Source organism: Cervus elaphus, chromosome 15 (genome assembly GCF_910594005.1).
Source record: "Cervus elaphus chromosome 15, mCerEla1.1, whole genome shotgun sequence".
Taxonomy (NCBI): Eukaryota; Metazoa; Chordata; class Mammalia; order Artiodactyla; family Cervidae; genus Cervus; species Cervus elaphus.
In genome coordinates this window covers 65,127,338-65,145,697 of record NC_057829.1, presented here as the reverse complement: position 1 = coordinate 65,145,697, position 18,360 = coordinate 65,127,338, and positions in this window count along the sequence as shown.

Sequence of the window (18,360 nt, the reverse complement as noted above, 5' to 3'; positions counted from 1 at the left end):
AAAATAACTGAAATTATAATCAAAATTAACACATTAAAATTTTTTTTCTCAGCTCAGTTGACTTTGTAGCTAAGTTCTGCCAAACTCATAGTATTAAGGGTATCTTTTAATTCTGATGCCTTAATATCTGGGGCCTTGCTTACCTTGGAGAGACTGACATCTGAGGGCCAGCCAATTCCTAGAGATGGCACGCCTTTGACCTGCAAACTAACCAATCCAGAGTCTACATACCCCACTCCACCTTCCTTGGGCTCTTTCACTCCAGGCCACTATTCACCTGCTCTAATCACCCAGGGCCAGGCACCAGGCAACTAGGGGCAGCCCCTGTACCCAAGAGCTCACTGAAATTATTTCAACCCGTCCATCCTAAACCTGCTTGCCTTGCCTTGCCTTATCTCCTCCTGGTCTTACGCCTCAGAGCAACCAAAATTCAGGTCCATGAGGGAACATGTATGAGTGTTACTCACTTCAGCAGAGAATTGGAGTTATCCTAAGTATCTACCATTAGGAGAAAGGATGAGAAAAACTATGAGGCATAAATGCATTCTGTGGAGTAAATGGGCAGCAGTTGGAAGCAATGGGTTTGAGGAATATATAATAACATGGGTAAGTCTTAAAAGCAGTAAAAAGGAAAGAATAAAAAGAGATATAAAATGTACACACATTCTCTCTACTGTATAACCCAGGGAAGGACTCTGCTCAATGTTATGTAGAAGCCTGGATGGGAGGGAGTTTGAGAGAGAATGAATACATACATATGTGTGGCTGGCTCCCTTTGCTGTCTACTTGAAACTGTCACGACATTGTTAATCAGCTACACTCCAATACAAAATAAAAAGTTTAATAAAAAATAAAATGTACACACATTCAAAACACAATATATTTCTCAAAGATACATATACAGGGCTTCCCTGGTGGCTCAGCAGTAAAGCATCTGCCTGCGATTCAAGAGACCATCTACAACACAGGAGATGCTTGTTTGGTCCCTGAGTTGGGAAAATCCCCTGGAGAAGGAAATGACAACCCACTCCAGTATTCTTGGCTAAAAAAACCCCATGGACAGAGGAGCCTGGAGGGCTATAGTCCATGGAATCACAAGAGTCAGACATGACTTAGTGACTAAACCACCACCATATATACCCAAGGGCATAGGCCAAATACAACATAGTAAGTGTCTATGGGGGAAAGGGGAAAACACTAGCGGTGGTGGTGGTGAAGGGTAGAAAAATACACATATAAGAGAAAGGGCAAGTGTGAGCCCGATTTGGTTGCATGATTCTGCATCACAGCTAAAACAGGCACCACATACACTCACAAACACTAAAGCCTACATCTTACACCAGACCTGTTGGCTTCCTTAAAATCAAGTCTGGGGCCTCTAAGGTGGCAAGGGAAGGGTATTCAGGGGGCCCTGGGGTAGAAGTACTGTTCTACTACTTGCCCTGCATGATAGGACACTCATTTTGTAACTATTTGTTAAACTACACAAGTAAGTCATATGGATTTTCTTTATTATTCTTTTTCTCTCGTTTTTTTAAAAAATTTTTATTTATTTACTTTTGGCCATGCTGCGTCTTCATTGCTATGCAGGCTTTCTCTAGTTGCATCCAGCAGGGGCTACTCTTTGATGTGGTGCTCGGACTTCTCATTGCAGTGCCTTCTCTTGTTGTGGAGCGTGGGTTTTAGGGCGAGCGTGCCTCAGTAGTTGCAGCTTCCAGGCTCTAGAGCACAGGCTCAGTAATTGTGACGCATGGGCTTCTTTGCCCCGCAGCACCTGGGATCATCCCGGACCGGGGATAGAACCCGTGTCTCCTGCATTGGCAGGTAGACTCTTCACCACTGAGCCACCAGGGAAGCCCCTCTCATTTTAAAACATGATCCCTTTTGTGCTTCTCTCGTGAAGTAGACAGAGGGGGCTTTGAGCATTTGTAGCCCACCTCATCTCCCTCTCCCTGTCTCCTTGTCTCTGAGAGGTTCTGAGGAACACAGTTTCAAAACTGTAAAACAGATCCAACTCTTTCACTGAGGGGCAAACTGCAGTCCATGTGGGGCGCCTCTGGACAGCCTGTCATCTTCTAAAGGGGACTAAGTCAGTTGACTATGACGGTCCTGATGGACCTAGTGCCAGGGGATGAAGGCTCCAGTCACTCTCGACCCCAGGAGGCTTCCCTTAATGTGCCTGGCACTGAGCTGGGCACAGGTGGTTGAGGGCTTGTTCCTGCCCTCTGCAGGGACAGTACCCAGTAACTGACCTGTGAAGCCCACCCATGCCTGTGCTTCCTTCACCTGGAAATCCTTCTGCTGTCCCTTTTCTGACCTCATCAGGTCCTGTGATTGTCAGTCCTCAACCTCACCAGACTCCTCTGGGAGAAAGTTAAAACGGAGTGACTTCCTGCCAGCCCCCAACTGAACCCACGTTTTATCTCTTTGGCTCGAAGCCATCTGTCAGGAAATGGCCCCTTTCCTTTGGGGGACTTACCTGTATGTCAATCTCAGTGGGTATTTAAAAAGTTTCCATGGGACAGGGGAGAAAAGCAATAAGGTCACCTGTGAATATTCCTTTCTCTGGGAACACCTGCTCCTTTCAACCACCCTACAAGTAACATCCTACAAGAAGAGGTTAGATCTTCTTTTCATCTCTGTTTCATGGGTGATGACCATGGAGGAGATGGTCTTGCTCGAGGTTACCTGCAGTGTGAGAACTGGACAACAGAGCCAGCTCACTCCAGAGCAGGTAGAGCAAATCCTATCCATCAGGGCAGAGACTGTGGGGTTCACAACAAAGAGTACATTCCTAACTGAGGGAGGATATTTGTGGAAGAATACCTTTTCATCCCCTCTGGAGAGAGACTGGGGACCCGGTGGTGGTTGACAGCTGCAGAGAAACGAACCTCTGCTGGCCTAGATGGCTCTAAGGCCTCAGTGGTCAGGTCCTCACCCCCATGGGTGAGAGAGGGAGGGAGAAGGAGGGTGGGAAGGAGGGAGGATGGGCCCTGGGGAGGTCTAGTGTGGGTGGGAAGAACCAGGAAGAATGAAAAGAACATAATTCGTGGCTATTTTGGGAAACCGGAGTTGAGGTGGTAAGAATTCAGAGGAACAAATTCTGGGCTTTAAGAGAAAACACCAGGACAAGGCTGTCAGGAGCCACATAGAGTCAGGCACACACTGGCCTTGGCAGGGGCTACAGGTGTCTGAGGGTGCTTTGTAACAGTTTTGTAAGGTGTAAATAACCAGTCCTTAGCGGGAAGAAGCTCCATTGCTGTCCCAGGGACAGGAGCAAATAACTGGGGACGAGCTCCCTCTTGTGGTATTTTGTGGTAATGGCAACCCTGAACTCAGGCCTGGGAATCTGGGGAAGATTCCCTCAGGTGCCAGCAAGAACTGATGGAGCGCTGATAGTGCGTTGAGCCTTGCAGGAACCTTACTCCTACTGTTTCACCTTTACAACAGCTGGAGGAAAACTGCTTCTCTTTATCTGGTCTTGTCCTCCACCCACTACCTTGAGATGCAAGCTGAAAACTCACTTCTCAGACCTGGGGGACCCCTGCCCCTGTGTCCTGAACCTCTGCTGGTATTTCTAGAAAGCTTGGCTGCCTCTCTGATGCTGTTGCACTTTACCATGATTAGTTTATCTGACTGTTTAGCTTCATCAAAGGACTGTAACTTCCAGCTTAGTCTCCATTACATCCCTGGCAGAGAGAAGGGACTGAATTAATCTGTCAGATGAATAAATGATGAATGAGAGAGGATTCCTGGTCTGGCATGCGTAGTTTGGATACAGGGTCAGCATCACCGCAGTGGAGTTATGCAGTGCTCCAAGTGGGCGCTCACTTCAGGGAGAATGTCTCTAAAAAACGTTAAGCTTGAAATCTTGGGTTTTTCTCCCTGCAAAGCCCCAGATGACTAAGCGTTCTATTCCTTCATATTAGAACTGTTCTCTCACTGGTAAGATGGAGACAGGAAACAAGGGGGGAATTTTAGGACATAACCATCTGGAGTTGGGACAGAATTCCTGAGGGTTGGTCCTGGGCACTTTCACTGAAGTGGGGGAAGAGGGTCCAGCGGATAACATCACCCAGCAGGCGAATCCCAGGACATTATTTAAGCTGGCTCCTCGAACTCGGGGTTGAGTTCAGTGGGGTCAGGGGTCACACTGTCAATCTCTCACCACATTACTTTGTATAAGGTTTTGATAAGTGACTCTGGCCTCTCCTGGTCAGAGGCTTCTCCTCAATGGTCATCTGTATGTAGGGGTGGAAATGGCAGCAATGCCAGTGAAACCCTAGGCTCCCTTAAATGTGCCACAAAAACACCTTTGGCAACTCTCAGAGCACTGGGAAGGCTTCCAACAGTTCGATTTTACAGATGAGGAAACTGAGACTCAAGAGGAATGCAGTCTTGCTCACCATGATACATCTGGTAAGTAGCAGAACAGGGAGGGTGATCCAAGTCTGTGGTTCCAAACGTGTGAATAAATAATATATTCACCCAACCCAGAGTCAAACAGTTCAAAGCAGTGGCAAGTCAGCCTCCCTTCCACCGTCTCTCTCTCAGTCACCCCGCTGCTCTCCCCAGAGAACCAGAGCTATCATTGTCTTGTGTCCTTCCCGCTTTTCCATACACATTCAGACTCACATATTCTCCCTCCCTACACACATACATGGAGGGCAGCCTGGCACACGTCCTGCTCTGCATCTCATTCTTTACGCATAATATATCTTAGAGTTTGCTCCACATCAGTGTAATTAGAGCTCTCATTCTTTTCATGGCTGCACATATTACACTGATGGATATAGCATAATTTTCTCGGTTCTCTATGGATGGTCTTTTGTTTCCAATCTTTGAGATTACAAAAAACAAGGGAGGGTTGGAGAGGGGAAAATGAGTGCACCAATGTGGGCTGAGATTGCCCCAGAGGGAAATTACTAAGACTGTACTTTCTTCATTCTCCAACCTTACAGACATCTGTGAGTTTGCAGATACCCCTCTCTCTGCAACTAAAATGGTGCTGTTTTGTTCTCAAATAACTTAAAAAAATACCTTGGTGAAGGAAATAGCAGACGCACCAAAAAGCATTAGTAATCTGTTCTCTACAGGCTAGGGGTGCTATTAGAAGATGGTATGGGGCTCTTTGTTTCAAAGAAAATGAAGAATGCTATGTGCTTTAGACCAAGTAGTAACACTTACTAGAGGGAGATGAGCATAAATAAGACACTAGTCAACAGAACAGACAGGTACTCCAGAGACAAAGGTCCCTGACCATTATAATTATTTTTGTTTCTTCCAATTAAGTGCCTGAAACAAAAGAGGCCACTAAGATGCCACTTGATCAGTACTTTTAAAAAAATTATTTATTTATTTAACTGCACCAGGTCTTCTTTGTAGCATGTGGAATCTAGTTTCTTGACCAGGGATCAAACCTGCACCTGTGCATTGGGAGTTCAGAGTCTTGACCACTAGACCACAAGGGAAGTCCCAATCAGTACTTTTTAATAGTAAAAGCTGGTGAACAGAGGCTTGAGTTGAATTACTGTGGCAAGGATTATGAATTGCTTTGCAATATCTATTTCCCCCTTATCTCTCACTGAAATAGAACCTCTTATGTATGACATCCCTTATATATGGACTCTAAAAAGAAATGATACAAATGAACTTACTTACAACACAGAGAGACTCACAGAGAATGAACTTATGAGTTCCAGGAGAGTTTGGGATGGACACGTACACACTACTATATTTAAAATGGATAACCAAAAAAATAAATAAATACATAAAATGGATAACCAACAAAGAGCTACTGTATAGCACCTGGAATTCCACAGCCTAGATGGGAGGGGTAGTCACATGGCCATACCTACCTGCAAGGGAGGCTCGGAAATGTAGTCTTTATTCTTGGTAGCCACATGTTCTGCTAAAAATCAAAGGTTCTATTTCTTTAAAAAAAAAAAAAAAACGTATAATTTTGTATTGGGGTAGAGCCAATTAACAATGTTGTGATAGTTTCAGGTGAACCATGAAGGGACTCAGCCATACAGACACATGTATCCATTCTGCCCCACACTCCTCTCCCATCCACGCTGCCCCATAACATTGAGCAGAGTTCCATGTGCTATACAGTAGGTCTTTGTTGGCTATCCAACCTTCTGCTCAGAATATAGAAGTGGTTATGAGGCATCTTGGAATGTGGATAAGGGCAATATTTAGTGGTGGTGAGAAAATAAGATAAAAAGGAGTGTAGGTCCCTGAGTGTCTTTGTGGACTAGAGATGCCATCCCGCCCTGGACAGCCTGCATTCTGACACTCACAAGAGAAAGAGATGAACTTTCATCTCGTTAGGACACTGTTATTTTAGGTCTCTGTTACTTGCAGGTAAATAAGTAATGCTGATAGATTGGTAAACCCCAATGATAGGGAATGAGGCACCTCCCTCAATTTCCAGACCTGAGTCATTTCATAGACACCCTTAAGTAAAAGGAAAATAGTGTTCTTAGTCAGGAATTCTGTAATAACAGCAAAAGAATGTTCTTTAATAATTATAGCTATCATTTATTGAACTTCATTATGTGTCAAGCTCTGTTATAAATGCTTAACATACATTATTTAATCCTTGAAACTACCCTATAATCCATATACCAAAGAAAATTGGCATATTAACAAAAATTAACTCAAAATGGAGTATAGTTCTAAATATAAAACCAATGATAAAATATCTAGAAGAACACATGGGAGGAAATCTTTATGACTTTGTATTAAGCAAAGACTTCTTATCTATAGCACCAAACTCACTACCCATTAAAGAAAAAATTCATAAATTCTACTTCATGAAAGTGTTAAAACTTCTGCTTTTCAGTAAACACTGCTCAGAAAATTAAAAGACAGGATACAGACTGCAGGAAAATATTTGCAAAACATATATCATGGATTGGGAAGATCCCCTAGAGAAGGAAAAGCTACACACTCCAGTATTCTGGCCTGGAGAATTCCATGGACTACAGTCCATGGGGTCACAAAGAGTCAGACACAACTGACTGACTTTCACTTTCACATATCTGATCAAGGATTTGTATACAAGATATATAAAGAGCTCTCAAAACTCAATAAAAAGCAAGCAAGCAGTCCATTTTTTTAAATGGACAGCTGATTTGACTATTTTACCAAATAGGCACATGGAAAGATTTTTAACATCATTAATCATTAGGATAATGTAAATTAGAACCACAGTAAGGGGACTTTTCTGGCAGTCCAGTGGTTAAGACTCTACACTTCCACTGCAGGGGGGCATGGGTTTGATCCCCACTTTGGGAACTAAGATCCCACATGCTACGCAGGCAAAAATAAACAAACAAAAACAACAACAAAATACCACAATAAGATACCACACCTTAAAATCGTTAAAAAGTGAACATACCAAGTGTTGGCCAGGATATGGAGGGACTGCAACTGTCACACATTGCTGGTGGAATGAAAAATGGTTTAGCCATTTTGGAAAACAGTTTGACAGTTTCTTATTAAAAATACACTTACATACTTATCATATAACCCAGCAATCCCTCTCCTGGGTATTTAACCCAAGAAAAATAAAACTTGAATGTTCACCAAAATCCTGAACATGAATGTTCAGATTAGCTTTGTTCTTAATTGCCCCAAACTGATAACAACCCTAAAGTCCTTCAACTGTGAATGGATATGCAAACTGTGGTACATCCATACAATGGAATACTACTCAGCAATTAAAAAGTAATGAATTACTGACACATACAACAAGGATGAATCTTAACTGTATCATGCCAAGTGAAAAAAGCCAGACTCAAAAGGCTACATACAGTATGGTTTCATTTCATGGCATTCTAGAAAAGGCAAACTACTGGGACAAAAATAGAGCAGGTGTTACCAGGAGCTTCAGATGAGGAGGAGGTTGATTACCAAAAGGGTATGAGGGACTTTGGGGGGATGGTGATAAAAATGTTCTATATCTGATTGTGTACCCTCCTCATCCTTCAGCACCAGCTGAGAGATCACATCCCCTGGGCAGTTTACCCTGACCTATGACTTTTGTCAAAACTCATAGCATTGTTCACTAAAAAAGGTGAACTTTCCTGTATGCAGATTATATCTCAAACATGACTTAGACTTCAAACTACTCTTTGAAGTAGGCACTATTACCCCCTATCTACAGTTTAAGAAACAGATTCAGAGAGATTTCAAGCTCACAGAGTCCAACTCCAGACCTGTGCTCCTGACAGCAGAACTATATTGAATTCCTCTTGCGGTCTTCCTTTAAGGAATCCTTTACTATTTCAAGGATCCTTTAGAGAGATTATTAGTTGCTGGCTTTCAGCTAACAAGAATGCTTCTGTGGTCCATTAGAGTAGAGGCTTATGGAGGTCATGAGATCATTTTTTACTTAATTTGCCCTACAGAGGGTCCGATATAAACTATTTCCTGATTATCTTCCTTTCCATCTTCAGAAACTAGCACACACTGACAATCTAGTATTTGGAAAGGCAACATGGAAGACCCTGGAACTCTCACCAAAATAGTACATCAAAAGCTACATCCTGAGGAAATTGCAAAACTTATATCATAAAGGACTATAAAAGTGAAGTGGTGGGGAGGCTTCCCTAGTGCCTCCCTAGTGAAGAATCTCCCTGCCAATGCAAGAGACACGGGTTCCATCCCTGATCCTGGGAGATCCCACTAAGCTCATGCACTGCAACTACTGAACCTGTGCTTTAGAGTCTGGGAGCTGCAACTACTGATCCCATGTACTGCAGCTACTAAAGTCCTTGTGCCCTAATCTGTGCTCCACAACAAGAGAGCCACCACAATGAGAAGCCCTTGCCCTGCAACTAGAGAGAAGCTCCCACTTGAGGCAACCAGAGAAAAGTCCACATAGCAACAAAGACCCAGCACAGCCAAAAATAAACATACACACACACACACATATATATATATAATATATATATATATATTATATATATATATGAAGGCTGATGATTCCTATCACATCTCCATTTAACTATCAAGACACAGTAGAGCATGGATAAGGCTTGGACAAAAGTTTAGTCACTACAGCACATGGGGTGCTATGTGGAGCCTGTGGCATGTCATCATAGAATAGTCACAAAGGAGGCACCTCTCATGGTTCAGCAAAGAATCACAGCCTTTTTTTCCCCAAAAAGAAAATAGCTACTCACAGAAGGGGGCTTAGTTTGCTATAAATCACTAAGTGTACATGAGACACCACGATGAACTGAGTTGGCTGCTATTTGATCTAGCTAACCATGTGTTGATTGGACCCTTTAGAGTCTGTCATCAAGTAGAAGTGGAATCCAGGGAATCAGGTGCAAATAGGTCATGAAGGCATGAGTAAGTGTCCAGTACAGTCCACTCACCAGGGCCTGGACTAGGGGGAGGTAGACAAGATGCCTATGGTGTAAAATTTATGGAGGCATTCACTCAGGTGCTGACCCAGTACTTGCACAGTCCTGAGACTGGATGCCTCTGTATTTTTCACAACAGGCAACCCACTTGCCTCACCCTAGCTTATACTACAATATGCCACCCCTCACTCCACATTCGTGATCTCATGGGGAATACCCTAACACCAGATGAGGGAGGAAGAAAAGTTCCAAGGCCAGTTTACAGTGCAATACACGGACCCTGGTCAGAAACAAATCACTGTTGTACAGTCCCATTTGGGACGGCTCTGAAAAACAATAGAAAAGAACATCGTATCCAGTGGGTAGATGTCAAAGAGTATATTTTGTGCTCACTCTGTCTGTAGACAGGAGATGACCTGAGGTAAGGATCTGTAGTGAATGTATGGGTGGTGGCTGATGGTTTAGACAGATGGTCAATGACTTAAAAGGACTGATGTTAAAGGCTTCGGGTAAGGAAGTGAAAAGAAAAAAGGATAAAGAAGAATCCTTGGGAATGGATATAGAGTGTGAAAATATTCATGTTTTATATTGGGCACCAAAAACCTCCTACTATAGAACAGGTTCTTAATAATCAGGTGGACAAGATAACACACTTTAGATCTGAGTCCTTTACCCCAGGGAACTCCAGGGCCTGCTAAACCTTCTGTTGAATAGATGGTCCCAAGACTGGAATGAAAGCTATATCTGAACTCAGCATCTCATCAAAGCCAATCTGGTCACCATCATTGGGAAAGTATCCAATTTGCCAGCAGCAGCAATCAACCCCAGGTCCCCTATTCTATCACCCCAGGGGGACCTATTAGACCAGGATCTAGTGGAAGGTTTGGATATGCCTTCACCAAACATCAAGATTCTGCCAATATTATCTCCCATAAAGTTAGTCTATGCCTTATGACTGCCTTATTTCCCACACAACTTTGCATCTTAAGAATTCATATTCCATCACAATATTGTAATTATCCTCCAATTTAAATAAATTAATAAAAAATTTAAAAAGAATTCATATTGCAGTTTCAAAAACAGGCTAAATTTCATGATATTGACCAATCTTATGTATTTCATAATCCAGAAGCAGCTGGCTTTATAGATCAATGGAATGGTATAAAGGAAACTATGGCATGTGCACATGCTCAGTCACTTCAGTCCTGTCTGATTCTTTGTAACACTATACATTGTAGCCCACCAGGCTCCTCTGTCCTTGGGATTCTCCAGGCAAGACTGTTTGAGTCTATGGCTTGTCCCATCAAATCCATCCCCCCTTTTCCCTGAGCATATAGTTGTCCACACAGGGACTACATTTCACAATCTCCCTCATTTACCTCAATGGAATGTGAGTGGAACTGAGAAATCATTTCAAGTCATCTTAAAAAGCCTGCCCTGGGGTTGCTGAACCCTTTCCTTCCTGCTAGCCAGGACCGACAACGTTGCAAGGCACTTACTGAGGATGGCAGAGCTCCCTCATTTGCTCAGGTCTGGACATGTGTTTATAGAGCAGAGCTATCCCTGGTTGTAAGAGAAAAATACATTTTATCTAGTTTGACCCATTGTGTTTCTGGACTCTTAAAACAATTTAGCTTTTTATCATGGTGTGCTACAGTACTTCAAGGATGAGGTATATGTTGTGGGCTAAGGATTAATATGGAAGGCTATTTCTCCCACAATCCAATTATATGGGCCCCCAAAGAGGGGCAGAACCACAAGTACCCAATGACCCTCTCACTTCTTATGACCCTTATTTCTGTTGGATTGGGGTTAGGGAGTCCTCAAAGGAAGAAAGTACCTACCAGGAGAAACAACAATATTTTTCCTGAATTATAAGCAGAAACTGCTACCTGGTCACTTCCAGTTGCTCACAGCAATGGATAAACATGTTAAAGAGGGATTATGGGTTGGTCAGGGTGATTAATTCTGACTATCAATATCAAACAGGAGTTTTTCTCTACACCACGGGCAAAAGGAAGTATTTGTGGAACCAAGGGGGTCCCTTGGGGAGCCTCCTAATGCTGTTATGTCCCATGGTAAGTTAATGGAAATTAAAGTTTAAAACATTAATGGAAGTAAAGGTTAACAGTAACTACAACCCATCCTAGGCAGGATCATCAAGGTTCTCAGATCCTTCAGAAGTAGAGATTTGCTCCTCCCTGGGTAAAAAGAAAACCAGCAGGTGATAGCTGAAGGCAAGAGAAACAGAACAGAAAAAGGAGGAGGGATGTCATAAATATGAAACAAAATCTAATATTACAGAAAGAAAGTGGCTTTTACCTCCTGACCTTCTGTCATATCAGACATTTATATATTTGAACTTATTTGCATTTTCTTCCAGTTCTTATTTCCTTGCTATTGTATTATTATGTGTGGTGATAATTATCTTTACAATTTGTTCTAGTTCACAGGTTGCAGAATACTGAGCTACGATGCCAAAAGAATAAGAGGAGGAATAGAAGGAAGACCCTGAACTTAGAGCTATGAGGGTTTGGAATGTCTCACTTGAGGGTAAGTCAAATGCACTCTGTATGAATGACAGTAGCATGACATTGGATGGGAGCATTTTGTAGGGCGAAGGATTATTAATTTAGAAAGAAATGTGTGTGGATGTTGGGCAGTCAAAGGGGTGGACTGTAGCAGCATTTATCATTCCTCCCCCCACCGCCTTTTTTTTTTTAAAACCTAGCTTCTGAACACTTTCTGATTGGAGAAACTCTTCCCACAGAAGGTCAATATTGGTGGGTGAATTTTAGTTTTTCATACAGAAACCTAAAGGACTATGTTCATTTTCTCCCCATCTATGACAGCTGCTGCCTACATGTGTCCTAGGTGTAGCCAATCAAACGATCCCACACAAGATTTAAATCTGAAGGATTAAGGTCAGTAAGGATGGAAGGAGACTTGAAAGATTACACATAGTGATACTTGTATCTCTAGATACAAGAGTCTAGAGATTGGGGTGCCAGCAGTAATGCACTAACCAGTCCTTTCTGCAGTGTGACCTCATGGTGTTTCCTGATGTGATCTTCCTCATTTTTCAACCTTCCTGTTGCTCCTGTAAACTATCCAGTATCCCTGTAATAAATTTTCTCTTGAGTTAGCTGAACCCAGACTTACATTGCTGAGCAGGGAGAAAAGTATTCTTGCCCAGAGAATTCCACTGATGAAGGAGCCTGGCAGGCTAGAGTCGATGGGGTCTCAGAGTCAGACACGAATGAGAAACTAACACTTTGAAGGAAGGGGAGGATTCTCTGTGGAGTAGTCTCTGAGCCGAATACAGGTGGGAAGGGTTTCTGTCCTGTACTGGCTGGAGAGGAATGCTTGTTTCCTACCGGTCCCTCTTGTGGACTCTGGTCACTAAGAAGACTCATTTGTCCTGACAGCCAAGGAGGCTATTGACAGTTGCCAGGCGTGTGGCCCAAAAGACTCAGCCCTCCTTCCCACTGCCCTGACATCCAAGGGTCATAAAGGCAGAGATGCCCGGTAGGTTCAGTTGTCTGGGGAGGAGCAGTCAGGGCTGATCAGCTCCTTTTTCCTGGGATTCCTGGCTGTTCCAAGAAATGTGGGGCTTCCCTGGTGGCTCAGAGGGTAAAGAATCTGCCTCCAATGCAGGAGACCTGGATTCGATCCCTGGGTGGGGAAGAGCCCCTGGAGAAAGGAATGGCTACCCATTCCAGTATTCTTGCCTTAGAAATCCCACCAGCAGAGGAGCCTGGGGGGCTACAGTCCATGGGGTCGCAAAGAGTCGGACACAACTGAGCAACTAACACTTTCACCAAAGAATGTGAAGAGGAACAGCTGCGTTCACTGTAATGAGCCTCAAACATAGCTACAAGGGGGGCTGCCCAGTAAAACAGGAGCCCAAGATGCTTTCTCCTCAACAAAAAATAAGGGGTACATGAACTCCTCTATCAGCCTTGCCTTTGCCCTCATCCTTCCTGGAAACCGCTAGCTAGACCAACTGAGGGGAGAACATATTGGGGGATGATTCCATGGGGGCCTCTTGGGGCTGTCATCTCTCTGTAGTGGAGTAATGCCCTCCTGAGGTCCTCCTGGAGCCCCATGGGGCCCAGGACGCGGGTAGGATTAGAGAGAAAGAGGCGCACAGTGGTGCTTATTTGTGTGGGAGGGCCACCAGCAACTGTGCCTTTCTTTCTGGGTTCTCACCCTGCAATTCTCTTCCCGCCACAGGATGAATTCTCGCTCGAAGTACCCAGCTCCTCCAGCGGGTTTCCAAGCGTTTACAGTTCTGCGGCGGGGCGGATCCCAGGCAGCTGAGCGCTTCTCTAGACTCTACCCCTAAACCCACAGGAGCGAATCCGCGGCCAGGGCGGCCCCCCGGGTTGGGCAGGGCAGGGTCTCTGCTCAGTCGCGTTTCCCACAATTTCTGGAGGCGGGGCTTGGGTAGGGAGTCCTAGAATAGGCAGAAAAAGCCAAGTTGTCGCGCACTTGCCTGCCCGGTCTGGATCTTGGGCCCCAGGACGGGATAGAGCCCACAGGAGAGGCCGATGGCAGATTTCGCCGAGGCCGGGAGCCGCCTGGTGCACGCGTTCCTGGAGAGCAGGAAGAAAAGGCAGGCCCTTCTCTACCCGGGGCCGAGGCCGCCGCCTCTCAGGCCGCCCTCCGAAGCCCAGGTCAGCGCCGGGCGGCTGGATTCCCTGGCTTCTCAGGTCCATTTGGCCGAGTGGAGCCACTCGCTGCTGAAGGAAGGACCAACTGCCGAGTTCCCCAGCCCTGTGGGGACAAGACCACATCCCGGGGCCCGTAAGATCCACCTAAGAGCTGGGTGGTGGTTTGACTCTGCCGACTGATCGGATCCAAGCTGGTGGACGCAGGCTGCGTTTTCTCCGCCGCCGCCCGGCCCCTCGACACCCTAGAGGACTGGTTTGGGAGGACATAAGTGCAAGATGCCCCTCTTCTCTATTTATATCCCTCATCCAGGACCTCTCGGTACCGGGCTTCAAAATGAGAGCCCATTTCTCACACTTTTCACATGTCTTGCAGTTCCAACCTGGCATCCCCTGCCTGTCTGGCCTCGACGGAGGCGAGGGGATGCTCACAAATCGTCCTACAGAGCTATCCGCTGAATTTTTGGCCTGGACACAGGCTCCAGGCAGTCCGCAAGAAAGCAGAGTTTTCTGCATGCCCTGGATAGGCTCCTGAGCGCCTCAGGGCAGCTCCCCGCAGGCCCGCACGGGAGCTCACTGGCGTCCTGTGAACGCCGGTGAACTGGCCGGGACACCCCGCGACAAGCTGTGTGGAAGGGACAGTGGAACTCACCCCTGGGCAGAAGGTGCAGGAACTGGGACGGGGAGGGGGTCCCTAGAACTGAGTATTTGGCTCAGTTGGTGCAATCAAAGGCCCCAGGCCTTCCAGTAATTCCGCCACTTCGATCTACCCCACCCCCATCAAGAAGCATCCGGTCTCTGAGGGACCCCGACCCTTCACTGTCTCTAGACTAGAAGCCTCCCCGCAGCGCCGAGGCTGGCTGGTATGGACCAGCACTATACACCGGACTGGAGTCGCCCTGTGATCCCGCGCGCCTGCGCAGAGGAGGCAGGCGCTGAGGAGGCAGCGAGGACCTACCTGGGGCTTCTGTGGGGTTAATAAACTATCCTCCCCCACTCATCCTGCCCACCAGCCGGCAGAATCCGCCCCAGTGGAGCAACCATGCCTCCCCTGTGCTGACCAGGAAGACCCCAATTTCGGGCCTGAGATGCCAAAGGGAGAGAAGTAGAAGCCTGTGGGTAGAAATGGGTTCGAGGGTACCACTCTGTGTCTGTGAGCTCGTGGGCTGGACTCCTGAACAAAATGTGCCACACACAAGAGCCAGTTTTCCCCTGACAGCGAGTAGACTAGTGAGAGGATTCTGCAGAGGCTCCTAAGTGTTTTCCTGTGAATCTGTGGGACCCACCTCTGAGCCTATATGCAGTCAGGTGTGACCTTGTGGCCACTGGGAACAGGTGGGTGAATGCCTGCAAGCCCACAGTTTGCCTAGGCTGACGCAATCGTGAGGGTGAGATCTGGGGACAGCAGCTGTTGTGTAACCAAGGAGCCTGCTGGAATAAATGTGTAGACATATGACAGGATCGTCCCGCCCTGCGGACGCATTGGTTGGTCTGAGACCCAGCCTGAGAGTGAGATAGGAAGAAGGCAGTGTGTGCCTGTGAGCACGCATGGAGGAAGGTGTGCGGTGGTCTGTGATAGACATCGCTCCGCAGCGGCCCCACCCTGCCAGGGCCTCTGAGCCTGTCTCCACCCGTCCCATCCCGTTTGGTCGTACCAGCTCTCACCCCGAGGGCCCGCCCCGCGGACAGTTGGGCGCCTGTGAACAGGAGGACTGGCTAATCTGTTCCTTGTTGCCAGGAGGAGCGGGAAGTGCAGCACCTAAATGCACAGTAAGCTTCCCTTTGAAGCGCTGAGTAGGGAAAGCTGCGAGGCCACTCGACTTTACCCCAGGAATCCAGGAATCAAGAATCTGGGGATGGGGAGGGGAGGGAGGGGACTCCGGCAGTTTGTAGGACCCGCCCCCCTACGGCCCCACCCCGCCTGGTGCACAGAAAACCTTGGTCAAGCCACCCTGGGGGCTCCGGCGCCACTCCTGCAGCACCAGCTAAGAGCCAAACGCTTTTACTTCCCTTATCTCCTTAATCCCTTCTGTAATCCAGGGAAGGATTGGCCCTATAATTTGGACAAGGAAACTGCAGGCTCCTAAAATTTAATTAACTTGCCCGAGGTTAGAAAGCAGGGAAGCAGAGCCCAAAACCTAGGATGATGTCCAAAGTCATCTCAGCAGGCGCCTGGAAGTGAAAGAGAATTTTAGAAAGAGGGACAGGTGCACTGGAAAAAGAGGGGCCATGCAGGTAACAGGGAATGAGCAGGACATAAGATAGCAGGGAGTGTGAGGCCTGTGGCATGCTGGAGAGTGAATTTTAGGGTGTCAGTTGTGTCTGTGTTTTTAATTTCTTTAAATAAAATGGAAAAATACTCAGGCAAATAAAATTGCAGGCCATATTTGATAGGTAAGCTTGAGAACCCAGAATTAGATCTCAGACATACAGGGGTGGTACCTTGATCCTTGAAGTAGCATTAGCACCACAGGAAGCTTGTTCTAAATCTGGAATCTCAAGCCCCACCCCAGACATAATGAATGAGAATCTGTGTTTTAACAAGGTTCCCAAGTGTTTCTTATACACCTGAAAGTTTAAGACTGTCAGGTGCAATTTATATATAAATGAGTACATGTTCAGTTCAGTTCAGTCGCTCAGTCATGTCCGACTTTGTGACCCCATGAGCCACAGCACGCCAGACCTCCCTGTCCATCACCAACTCCCGGAGTTTACCCAAACTCATGTCCATTGAGTCGGTGATGCCATCCAACCATCTCATCCTCTGTCATCCCCTTCTCCTCCTGCCCTCAATCTTTCCCAGGATCAGGGTCTTTTCAAATGAGTCAGTTCTTCTGTGGCCGAAGTACTGGAGTTTCACCTTCAACATCAGTCCTTCCAATGAACACCCAGGACTGATCTCCTTTAGGATGGACTGGTTGGATCTCTTTGCAGTCCAAGGGACTCTCAAGAGTCCTCTCCAACACCACAGTTCAAAAGCATCAATTCTTCGGTGCTCAGCTTTATAGTCCAACTCTCACATCCATACATGACTACGGAAAAACCGTAGCCTTGAATACACCTTATATTGTATATAAAAGAGCCTCCCAGGGACACCTCACTTACCCTCTTCCCCCTTCTCTACCACTCTGGAGAAGGCAGGGAAGAAGGGAAGACAGTGCTCTCTTTTCTTTTCATATTCTAACTGAATTTTACTGTTTAAAAGGTCAGGGCATAAGCCCTCGATAATTCTCTGACCCACCCCAGCATGCTCCCCCATTCTCCAACCCAGAACAACTTCCTCCAGCTACAGGCTTTGCTCAGAGCAGATGGAAAAGAGAGGAAGGATTTACCTTCCTGGTTCTCCACTTCTTCCTCTAATCAAGTGTGGTGCATTCACTTCTATTTTTAATCTTCTGTTGGCCTGTGTACCCTATCCTGCTGACCCAGGAGAGGGAGGGGTGGAAATATATGGAACCCCCTTCCAATCCCAAAGGGCTCCTGGAAGGTGGCAAGCCCTGGCTGGGAAAGCCTAAAGGGTTAGGTGTGGGGAAGGAGGAGGGCAAGGTCTCATGTCCTGGCAGTGCTGCAGAGGGGATCCTGGAGGGGGGAGCAGTCAGAGCTGCAGGGAACCGGTGGACTGGGGTGGCTTGGAAACATTTTTTCCAAAGTCCTAAGGGAACAAAATCCCAGTGAATTTCTGAGCTAAGAACTCCCTCCATAAAACAAGACATTCCTTGAGAAGTCCTCCCCAAATCCACCACATCCCAGGACTCGCCATACATCCCAAAGAAACTGGTTCCAGGGTTAGACCCTGGGTTCCAATGCTGGAGTCTTGTTGCTTAACCTCTCTGGACTTCAATTTTCCTTGTCTATAAAGTGTCTATAAACCTCGTCATAGGGTGGTTGTTAAGAATGTAGTAATACCTTTAAAACCTCGTGCAGGGCCTGGAATACAGCAAGTGCTCAATGTTGTTAATTATTAATATTATTATCGTTATTATTTTCCACTGGGGCTGGTAGCAGCCGCCCCTGAGGTCTCCAGGGTCCCTCAGACCACAAGCTCCCAGGGCCTCGGCTAGAGGCGCCTCTCCCCGCGCGGCCCCTAGAGGGCGCCCGGAACTCACTTGTCCTGCGTTTCTTCGGGGAAGCCCAGGTCCGGCTCCAGCAGCTTCTGGGCCTTCAGCTTTCCGGACTTAGGACTCCTCCTGCAGGAACAGAAGATACATGGGCTCTGGGGCCACAGGGCGGAAAATGTGAGGCGGCAGGAGAAGCTCCTACCAAACCTCCCCATTGAACTGCACCCAGAGGGGGGCCTCGCACCC